Raw genomic sequence first — 12,068 nt, 5'->3', positions numbered from 1 at the left:
ACCTACACTTTCATATTCTCTCTAAACCTCCAACACAAACTTTCTTTCTCTCTCGTTAGTCTTTCCAAACCTCACCCTAATCTCCAACAATGGCTGGTACTTCGTCTTCTTCTTCAAAAAGGATTCCACCGTTCATATTCAAGAACCTTCAGATTGTTGGGAACGAGATGGAATTCCCAGAATCTGAACTTATTTTTCTTTCAGAGAAGATGGTTGATTTCGATGGTCTACAAGCTAATGGGTTTGATGTTAAAAAGTACTTTATCGCTCAGGGATGGGATAAGTACTTCGACATGCTTAATGGTCCCATTTATCCAGATTTGTTGAAGAAATTTTGGATGAAAGCAAAGGTATTTGATAAGCATGAAGCTAAGAAGGAAGAGCTTGCTGCTATTGAGAGGAATCCTAGTCTGAAGGGTAAAACTAGGAAGGAAATGGGTTTGCTGGATTATACAGGTGTACAGATTAGGTCAAATATCTGTGGGATGAACATGGCAATCTCACCTATCCATCTCAATGCTCTTCTTGGTCTACCTAACTCTGGGATAGAGTTAGATGTGTTTGAAAAGGATACAAGATACAGGGATGATCTTCTGCATCTCATTTGCACAGATTTCTCTTTAAAAGGGAAAGTAAAGGGTTTGACTGATGAATGTAGAGTTCTCTTCAAGATCATCCTAGCAGCTATCAGTCCAAGGGTTGGTGGGACTGATACAATCTCCTGGACTCATCGTCATCTGCTGTATTTTCTTCTGACTGAAAAGAAGGTTAATCTTGGAGATTACTTTTTTGAACGTATTTGTGAAGCCATTTTTGCAAGTAAATCTCAGAGGAAAACTACTATAGTTTATCCTAGGCTGTTGTCTGACCTTCTGCATCAAGGTCATGTTGTTCAGAACTTGAGGAAATTCCACCCTGAATTGGTTGAGAAGAGGTTCTATCCAGAAATTCTGAACGCTAACTTTCTGTCCAAGATGCGTTTGATTGCATCTAAGCCTGTTGCTCCCCCACAAGAGTTCACTGTTAGGCTTGAGGATCGTCTATATGTGGATGGATATCCACTTATATCTGAAGCTGATGCTGAGCATGTAATTCAAGGCTACTTGGAAGTGCTCAGAGAAGAAGGATTTGTTGTTGATAGGAGTATGGTTCCTCCTGCTCCTGTAAACTTGTATAATCCTAAGAGGAAGCCAAAGAGGAAAGCTGAACAAGGAAAACCAGATCTTTTGGCTCAGAAGAAGGTTAAGGTTGAACAATCTATGGCTGAGCAAAGAACTAAGAGGAAGCATGAAGAATCTGCTACCAAGGCTGCTGAAGGAGCTTCAAAAGAGCCTATTGTTATTGAGGAAGATAGTTCAGACAGTTCATCTGAAGGATCTACATCAGAAGATGAGACTGAATCTGATGAGGAGACTCTTGCTGCTCGTTTGAGGAAAAGACCTGCTCCTACTCCTAAAGATAAAGGTAAGTCTTCTAAGTATGTTTTTAATGAAAATGAGATTGGATTAGGTTACACCAAACCTCTCAAAACCATTTTACCAACCTCTGATAATCCAACCTCTGATAACCCCTTATCTGAATTAGAAAAACATCTGAGCCCTGACCCTCTTAATAATCACCCTCTTTCTCATGAAACTCAACACAAATCTAGCTCACCTCCCAAACCTACATCACCTCAACCTGAACCTCAACCTGACATTCCACCATCTGAACCTCAACCAGATATTCCAAATACTGAACCAACCTCTCCCACAAAACAACCTTCTCCACACAAATCTCCTGAACCAACCCCTGAACAAATTGCTCCTGAACCAACACCTGAACCTAAATCTCCTGAACCATCTCCTGAACATGTTCACCCTGAATCCACTTCTGACATCTCATCATCTGAACCAACCCCTGAACCCCATCCTAACCCAAGTGCTGAACAAGCTTCTCCTGAGCGTGTTCACACTTGTGCCCCCAAGCCTTCAGAAGCAGAGGTTGTCATTATTGACAAACATGCTAATGATTCAACCAACCTCTCTACCATTCCCAATCATTCACCCTCATCATCCAACACTTTTAGAAATCTATCCACTCCATTTCATGAAGACTTGCTTAGATTATCTACAATAAAGGACAGGTTCTTAGTTTGTCCTTCTGATGTGGACCTCGAAGTATCAAGCATTAAGGCAAGGATTTGCAATGCTTTGGATGTTGCTGCTGCAAAAATTAAGGCTGTTGTTGGTAAGAGGGACTTGGATTTGATAAGCTTTTTGAAGGATAGTATGGCTAGGGCTGAATTGAAAAGGTTAACCATGTTCAATCATGCTAGATTTGAACTAGCTAATCTGGAAGAAGTTGCTGCTGTTGAACATCGTCTGAACGCTTTCAAAGTCATCTGGATAGACTCCAAGCTGTTTCAGAATCTTGACGCTCAGAGGTCTGAGTCTGAAAGGTCAGAAGAAGCTGCTGCTAGGGTTGCCGAGTTGGCAAATGAACTACATAATGAAGATGCCACAAAAGAGGATGTGCTGAATGTGCTGATCCAGGATGATGTCCTGATGATTGACTATCCAGAGGAAGGTGAACCCTCTGATAAAGGCAAGGCACCTTTGGTTGAAGAACCAGAACCTGTGATTGAAGATCAAGCTCCTGCTGTGGCAGATCAGTTGCAGATTTTTCAAGAAGCCCTGAGGGAACAGCAAGAAGGTCTAGAACGTCAAAGAGCTGCTCAAGAGACATTGGAAACCAAGGTGGATGGTTTAGTTTCCAATGTGGGATCTTTGAATGACAAATTCGACCAACTCTTAGCCCTTCTTAAGAAACCCTAGGATTCTCTGCACATGTTTTATGCTTTCTTTCTTAATTCTCTGTTTATCCTCTGAACAATTTTCTCTTTAAACTATGTTTGTTTTATTAATTATGTGGTTTGTTTTATATTCTGTGTGTTTTGCTTGTGATTACTTTCTTTGTTAAAATAGAACATAAGAACACAAGATGCTTTCTAAAAACGAAAATTTTTATTAATGATCTGATAATGTAGAGTACATTGGTAAAAAGAAAAAGAAAAAGACAACCTAATCCTAATCAGATGGATAAAACTCAGAAGAAATCTCTGATTTCTCCTCAGCATCCTCTGATGAAATTTCAATGGGATCTGGGTTTTGCTCTTGTTCTTCTTCTTCTTGTTCCTCTTCTGGAACATAGCCAGCCAAGAACTCCACATAGTCAGCATCATCTTCATTCTCTTCAGCTTCAGAGTCTGATGAGATGATTATTATCTCAGCATCTTGTGGTTTCTTGTTGTTTTTCTTATCTTTCTCTTCGTCTTCGCGTTTCTCTTCGTTCTTCTTTCTCTTAAACTCTGCGATACGTAAACTAAATCTTTTCATTATTCCTACCTTCTCTTGCTTCACTTGTTTATTCTTGTTTTTACGTGAAGAAGGCATGTTAGCTTGTTCCTTTTTATAAACCCTTGAGCGCGTTGGTTTTTGTTTTTGAAATTAATTCACCTTTGTAACAACCACTCTTTCTTTTTTGACTGTCTTGGTTATATAACCTTGTTTTACTTTTTGATAATGACAAAAGGGGGAGTAGTTACGCATTAATTGATATGTTCCAAACCTGAAACCACGCCTTTTATCTCGCTTTTATCTGTTAAATTAAAAGTTGTTACTTTTAAGTTGTTTTACGTATTTCAAGGTGGAGACTAAGTTAGTTGAAACTGAAATAAATTTCATAAGTAAGGATAAGTTAAGAGTGCAATTTTAACTTAGCCTTATGAGACTTAGGGGGAGAGCTTGCAAACCTCTCACTCTGAAGAAAGATATGAAATTTGTTTCATTTCAAACATCTTAATCTTATACTAAATTAAAATATCATGGATAAAACATAAAGTTCAGACTTTATGGAGTATCAATCTTAGGGGGAGCTTGCAAACCTCATAAACCTAAGAGAAACATGATAAGTTAATTTAACAACAATTGTCAATTAATACTTATGTTTGTCATCATCAAAAAGGGGGAGATTGTTGGAACAAAATTGATTTAAAAATGTTTGCCCCTAAATCTATAAAGGTTTTGATGATAACAAAGTATTAATAAACAATTGGAAGGACTAAAAATTTATTTTAAGTGTGCAGATATAAGCATCATATAAGCTCTGAGTGAAGTTCAGAGGATGTGAACTCAGAAGTTCACAAGCGCTCAGAAGATGTTGGACTTCAGAGGTTACAACGTTCAGAGGATGAAGACTTCAGAACTTCATGTCTGTCTACAAGCTTCATCAAACTCTGAAGATCTCTTTGAAAGCTGTGAAGATTCCTTTGTTAGTCAACTCTTCTACCAATGAAGAAAAGGACCTTTCAAGTCTGATCAGCTCAGCTAGCTCTGTTTTGTCTGTCCTATCTTGAGAACGTGGGTCTTCAGTTTTGTTAGCTGAATAAGGAAAGTCCACTCTGCAGTAGTCAAAGTAACTGAAACTCTTTCTTAGTTTTGGATACAACCAAACTGCATCAAGACAGACTGCTTGAAGACAAAAGGTTATCAACTCCAACGGCTCCTTTTGCAACGTTTCTTTTCTAGTGGTATATATACTAGAAGATTCAGCTACAACAAAATATACAATTATCAAGAATTGAACGTGCGCTGAACAAACTCTGAACTCTGTGATATACAAGCTCTGAACCTCTGTCAAGTGTTTTTGCACTTTAGCCAAATACTCTGTACTATTTGTATTTGCTCTCTTTAGGTTCATCTAAGAGCACTTGTATATTTTTATATACTTTATTGTTACGTGTGTAACTTAAGCTTGTGTGCTTAAGTGTGAGACTTAAGCTTGTGTGCTTAAGTGTGAAGTCTTAAGCTTGTGTGCTTGAGCATTGTTGAGAAGTCTCTTGCTTGTGTGCTTGAGCAGGTGTAATCTTGTGTGATTATAGTGAACTCCCTTGGAAGTGCAAGGGGACTGGACTACTCTCGTTTTGTGAGAGGAACCAGTATAAATTGCTTGTGTGATCTCTCTCTCTATCTCTTTAACTTGTTATTTATTGTGTTACTTTTCCGCTGCTAACATAGTTGAGTTAAGAACTTGAAAAAGTTTTAACTTAGCTAAAACACAATTCAACCCCCCCCCCCTTCTTGTGTTTTCACACCTTCATCGTCACCTACCTGAAAATCTACGGTTGCACATCGTAGGGCCAAGCCAGAAGGGGGAATGTAAAGGTGAGCGACAATACATCAAGAAAACAACTGAATTAAAACAACATCATAACTAGCAACATCATAAACAACAACCAGACCACCTAAGCGGATGGTCACGCGCATTCATCAGCAGGGGCGGAGGAGCTTGTGGGCTGGACAGGGCCATGGCCCGCCCCGTTTTTTTTAAAAAAAATTTTTTATAGTGAGCAATTACAATTATACCCTTAGCTACTTTTTTGTTTTTCCTCCCACACATCAAACTCTAGCACGCACACGCAAGAAGTAGTGAAGCACAGAAACAGAGCATTGCGAACAACATAAAAAATAAAAACATTAACTTGAAAGACAGCAAAACAACAACAAACATGCATAAAAAAAACTGGCCCAGCAAGGGTAGAAAAATAGCAAGCAGCAATGCAAAATCTGGCACAAGAAGCACTGCAAAACAACATAAAAAATAGAAATAAACAGGATGAATTTTTTTTTACTAAAACAGAAAAGAAAGAAAAAAAACCAAGCATGTGTTTGTGTTTATGGGGAGTACTCTTGAAAGTAACATCATTCTTACCAACCATAAATTTTTCAAAAACATAAGCACATCCTTCTTCAAGTTGATCCTTAAATTGGGAGATCAAATTTTTCACAGTTGCATGAATTGAGTCACCCTATATAAAAATAAAGAGATTCATAGAAACTTAGATTAATTGAAACTAAATTGGCAAAAAAAGTATAAGAATTAAATTGTAAATCTACCCTTTCATCAAGATAAATCATATGCATAAAAGATGTTCACCTGAGTTAGCCATCTTTGTGTCAAGAGAGATGATGGTTGATTTGTTGATGATAGATGAGTAGATCGGTGGTATTTATAGAGAAACATGGATACAATATGTTGGACAGATGGAATGTTGCATGGAAGATACGGGGAGAAATCTTCCATAGAAGACACATGGAAGATTGCATGAAAGGAATTTGCAGGTCTTCTGATCTGATAAATAGAATTTTTAGATTTTTAATTTTAGATAAGAGGGGACACATGGAAGATTGCATGAAAGGAATGTGAAGATCTCTGACACTGAAATTTGCAGGGCTTCTCATCTGATCTGATAAATAAATTTTTTAGATTTTTAGAGTGGTATATATTTTACTGAGAAATCAAAGAAGGTGAGTAGGGTTAGAATTAAGTTTTGTATTATAGGGTTAGAATTAGGTTTGATATTAGGTTTGGAAAAATGGGTTATTAGGTTTGGTATTAGATTTGGGTGAATTAGGGTTAGTGAATTAGGCTTGGATGGGTTCATAATTTAATTATAAAGATGGAAGATCTTTTGCCTTTTACTATAAATCACCTATAGATTTATGTAAAATTATATTTATGCTTTTAGGTTTAATTTAGTGCTTTATTTTTTCTTTTGCATTTCAAATTCATAAACTCAATGTGTTCAAGCTTTATGGCTCTTTTTAAATCAATTATTTTTCTTCATGTCCTCTCTATTTAAAGAATGTTAATTTTTCATGTTTTTACTCTCTCAATTATCATTAACTTGAGCTTCTAACTTTGAATACTCACGAGCCTGTTGGAAGAGCATTTGATAAGTACTATAAATTGTGAGAGATATGTCATAAGGGTGTGCTGAACGTGAAGAATAAATACTTCCACAAGTGAGAGATTTCACAAACATGAAAGTTTATAACACAACTACACATGAAAATCATCACCTAAGCATTAATTATTAGGCACAACCAATAAAATTCTTACAACTTATTAATATATTAAATAATTAATAGAATATTAATAAAATCAAATCTAACCAAATATGGAAAATAGGAAGAAAAGAAAAAAAAAGTCATGAAACCAAAAAGATTTTTTTTGCGCCAGATTAATAGAAATAAGAAGAGAAAAGCTATATTTTTTTTAGTCTTATATTTTTTGAAAATTCAAGGGCTATTCAAATTATTATGGTTCATTTGATTACAAATAGCGGATTATTTTGATAAGTTAACTTATAATAAATGGACTTATATAGAATACCGTATAATATATATATATATATATATATATAAGCTAGTTAATTCAATTTGTAGTATTTGATAAAATTAACGGTTGAATTAGTTTATAAGTATCAAACGACATAAAAAAGAAGTATATTTAATTAATATTTAATTTTTTCTAGTAAGAATCTCGGAGAAAATGTAATAAACTATAATCAAATTGAATTAGTTTATTAAAATACGTGCACATATCTAGTAAAAAAAATTATAAGCCCGTGAAAAAAATACATACGGTCTATAAAAAAAATTAAAAATAAAGAAGAAAAAAAAGAATATGTAAATTCATCCTAAAAAAAAAAGAAAAGATTATATATACAGAAGAAAATACAATGTTTTTTTTTTTGGAAAAACAATTTTTTTTTAAAGAGTGAAATGGGCACAAAGAGTGCTACATTCACTACAAAAAAATTCTGACAAAGAAAGCACCAATACTACCGGTTATTCACTACATAAATTGCTAGGTCATTGTTTTGGCAATGATCTAACTATATTAACATTGAGCTATACTTTTGTGTAAAAAAAAAGGTGAATTCTTCGGTACACTTATTATGTGGATGTGTACCGGTACATCGCTGATGTGGTTAACAAGTGGCAGACATTTAATGCAGATTTTGTTTCTTTATTAAATTTTCTATATTAAACACTACATTTTAATATTTGCAAATATATCCTTAACATAAATATAACAATCAATTTTGTTCCACAATATAAATCAAATCTTTCAACCAAGATTTTCACGTATTTTAAAATAATTATTTTAACAAGATTAAAATATTTTGATATTATTATAATATCCTATCAAATAATATGATATTAGTATTTTAACAACATGTGGTATAATTTTCTTTTCAAAAAAATGTAAGATTTTAACAAATTATTATTATTATTATTATTATTATTATTATTATTATTATTATTATTATTATTATTATTATTATTATTATTATTATTATTATTATCGTTGTTGTTGTTGTTGTTGTTGTTATTGGATCCAACTATGATTTTAATATATTTCAATATTATTAACTTTCAATTTTTGTTTTAATGTTATTGGTTATTAATACATATAATTATTAAAATGCATTTATTTATTGTTTTGCACAAAAAAATTATAATTTTTAATGTGTATATATTTTATTGTAATACTATTAATATTTAGTCATTTGTAATACTCTATATGGGCATCAGATTCGGATTAGCAAGTATATAATTGTTTTTATAAATGAATATCATGTTTTTATCCCTACAAAATATTTATGCATGCAATTTTAGTCATGTTGTTAAGTTGATGTATAGTTATGATGATTTTGCAAATATATATATATATAGTATTATAAAAAGTTTGTCCAAAAATAAGGAGCTCAAAATATGATTTTTAGGTCAAATTAAATATTCTTTACTTTTATTTTGATATTTTGATTTAGAAAATTCATATTTAATTCATCTCATTTTGAAAAATACTAAAGTTTTGTAAATGAACTTTTTGTATTATTTCAATTAGGTCAAGTTGAACCACTTACGCAAATAAATAAACTCTTATGTATTATTCATAAGCTTGTCAAAGTAATAACTTATGAAGATACAATTTTTGTTAGGTAAAACTTATAAATTAATATAAAAGTTTACTTATTTGTATAAAATATTTGTTATAAGCTAAAAAAATAAAAGCAAAATAAAATTTGGTCCATGAGGTATTCTTAAGTAATGGTTATAGTTCAGTTAGTTAAGATTTGACCATTATTTATTTGTACCAGTTATTTTTTATCTTGTTTCAAAAACAAACAAAAAAAAGAGTTATTTTTTATAAACTAAAAAATAAATTAATTTAAATAGGCCCTTAAAAGATCGAAATTTTCTAAAGATTAGAAATTTATTAAAAAATAAAAAGTAAAATAAAAATTGGCCCATGAGTGATTAGAAACCATGGTCATACATTAACAAAGCATACATCTTACCAACAAGAAAAATGATCATCTTGTTTATCACATATGTTTGTCTTTATACTATATTAATGTTTTGTTTTATATTGTTTAAAAAAACATAAAACCTATTATTAAAACAACGTCCTAACTTTATTCCCTAATGTCATTTATGTATGCGCTGTTTTGTTTGAAGCTACTCACGAGCTAGACTGAAAGATTTGATATTTACTTTGATTTATTGTGAAAGATGATTGATGATTATATTTATGTGAAGGATACATTTGTAAATATTAAAAAGTAATGTTTAGTATAGAAATTTTGTGTAAAAAAAATAGATATAGAAAACCTAATAAAGAAATAAAATCTGCAATAAATGATTGCCATTTGTTAACCACATCAGCGGTGTATCGGTACACATCCACATAATATATGTACCGAAGTGTTCACCAAAAAAAAAAACATTGAGCTATACTCTATTAATTATTTCCCTATTTTTTAGATTTGTCCAGATTTGATTTTATTAATACTCTATTAATTATTTATAATTATTTAATATATTAATGAGTTGTAAAAATTTTATTGGTTGTGCCTAATCATTGATGACTCACCTAAGAATTTCTCATACATTGGAGGCTCACCCCCACCCAAAAACATAGAACTCCTATAATAATACGATTATATATTTAGAAAAATGTTATTAAAACACTTTTTTTTTAATAAAAATACAATAAAACTACACTTTTTGCTTTTTTTAATATTTTTTTCACATTTCAATATACGTGCTGTGAGTGGAGAAAAATTAATGTTGTATTTTTGTCAACTTTTTTGTGTTTATATAACACACTCATATATTTATCCCACTTGGGGTTGGTCTAGTGATGTTGACAATGAGTCCTTGGAGTATGTTTCTCTCAAGGTCTCAAGTTCGATTTTCCCTGGTGCCAATTTCGGTGGACTAAGTCCATACAGAGCAAAAAAAACTTAGACTTTATTAAATGGGACCTCCACAAGTGGGCGGTGGAATTGGTCCCTTGAATTAGTCGGTTCTAAGGCCAAATACCAAGTTTTCAAAAAAAAATACGATTATATATTTGCTCAAAAAAATATATTTTTTAACCTCCAATAAAATTAACTAGGCCACTAATCTACACTTATATATTACCATAAATTTACATTTTCACTTTCCAAACTCATTTTCACTTTTCTACTTCCTAATTCCTTCTACTTCCTCAATTTTTACTCTCCTACTAACAAAACAACACAAATGATTTTTTTCCTCTTATTTTTCTTATTATTCATATTTAAAATTTAAATTTTTACTTTTTTTTGGTGAATAATTTAAATTTTTACTTTAATATCAACTAATTTTTGTCTTTTTACTTTAATATCAACTAATTTTTGTCTAGCATTGCATTCTCTCTCAAACAATACTTAAAGATTACATTTTTTACTTTAGTCAATTTTATTTTTAATCTTCTATTTCTCACTTTCCACGTTGATTGTGTTTTTATCAATACTTTTCAATTTTTGCTATGCTTTATATTCAATACATTCAATTTTAATTGTATTTTTCCTCTAAGCAACAATTAGAACATTTTTTGTACCTTATTTTAATTCTAGTGTCTGAGGTTACAAAGATATATGTGCTGAAATAATGATAATTAAAAATCTAGTTAATTTCAAAGTATTAAGAACATGATAAATAATTACTTCCTCTGCATATCTCATTTTCAGGTTAAAATTCTCAATGAACTTATGACACACATATATATCCAAAAAAAATCTATACCCATATTCAATATCCACATATACCCATTTGTACTACTAAACATATATGCAACATATAACCAACTTTGTAACAATGAATACACGTCAAGGTCAGTGACAGAGCCAGGCAGGGGTGTGAAAATATTTTAATCTTTTTGGTAGAAGTGTAAAAAAAAACTTCAAATAATAATTAATATATTTTTATTATTTTATCATTTATTATTATATGTGTGTAGAGATAAAGATACAATTTTTTTTATATAATAGATATGTGAGTGTATATATATTTAACAAAAAATTACGTTTTATTAATATAAAAAAATTATATAACCTCTAAGCGGAATTTGACAGATGAATTCATTAGCCCAGCTTCATTGTTTTGTTCAAAGGATAAGGGTTCGATTCCATATAGTTCAACAGCTTTAAACGCATAGAGGTGCAAATGAACAAAAAATAAATTAATAACAAATAAAAATATTTAGCACACCAAAATTCAAAGCCATTAAATTGAACAAATATATTTATCTTTAAATTTTTATTGAATCCACTATTTATCCGTTCCAGCTCAACATTTTGAGCATACAAGTTTTTTGCCCAGTGCCCAACTGACACCAGGCATCTAGCATATAAATCCTCAGGTTATACTGAATTGGCATGGAAATTAAAGTGGTGATTACAGTTAAGGATCGTGGACACTTGTTATTCATAACTCATTCTAATTTGATTGATTGTAACTCATTGACTTAGTTATGAATCAAACATAATAGTTATTAATAACAAACAATAAGATTCGTTAGGTTTTCATGTGGTTTTTCTTGCAAAATTTGAATCGGATCTTGAACTTTTTTTCTTAAGAAAGTTGAATCAGATCTTAAACTTGTAATAATATGGAAAACAATGAAATGAAACTCATTCAAGTATCAAAACCTAACGAAATTAAACTAACTCAATGAAAAATAAATAAATCAAAATAGAATCTTATCATCAATTTAATGTACCATCAATGATAACAAAAGATTAAAAATGATGTATCAAGAAATCAAGAACAAATACTTACCGAAAACTTAAATGTGTAAATTTTCTTACAAAAGTTGAATCGGATGTTGTGTTGTTGATGAACCTTCAGTAAAGGTATTGAAAAACA

The sequence above is a fragment of the Trifolium pratense genome, linkage group LG7, assembly GCF_020283565.1.
Source record: "Trifolium pratense cultivar HEN17-A07 linkage group LG7, ARS_RC_1.1, whole genome shotgun sequence".
Classification (NCBI taxonomy): domain Eukaryota; kingdom Viridiplantae; phylum Streptophyta; class Magnoliopsida; order Fabales; family Fabaceae; genus Trifolium; species Trifolium pratense.
Note: the sequence above shows the minus strand (reverse complement) of the source record.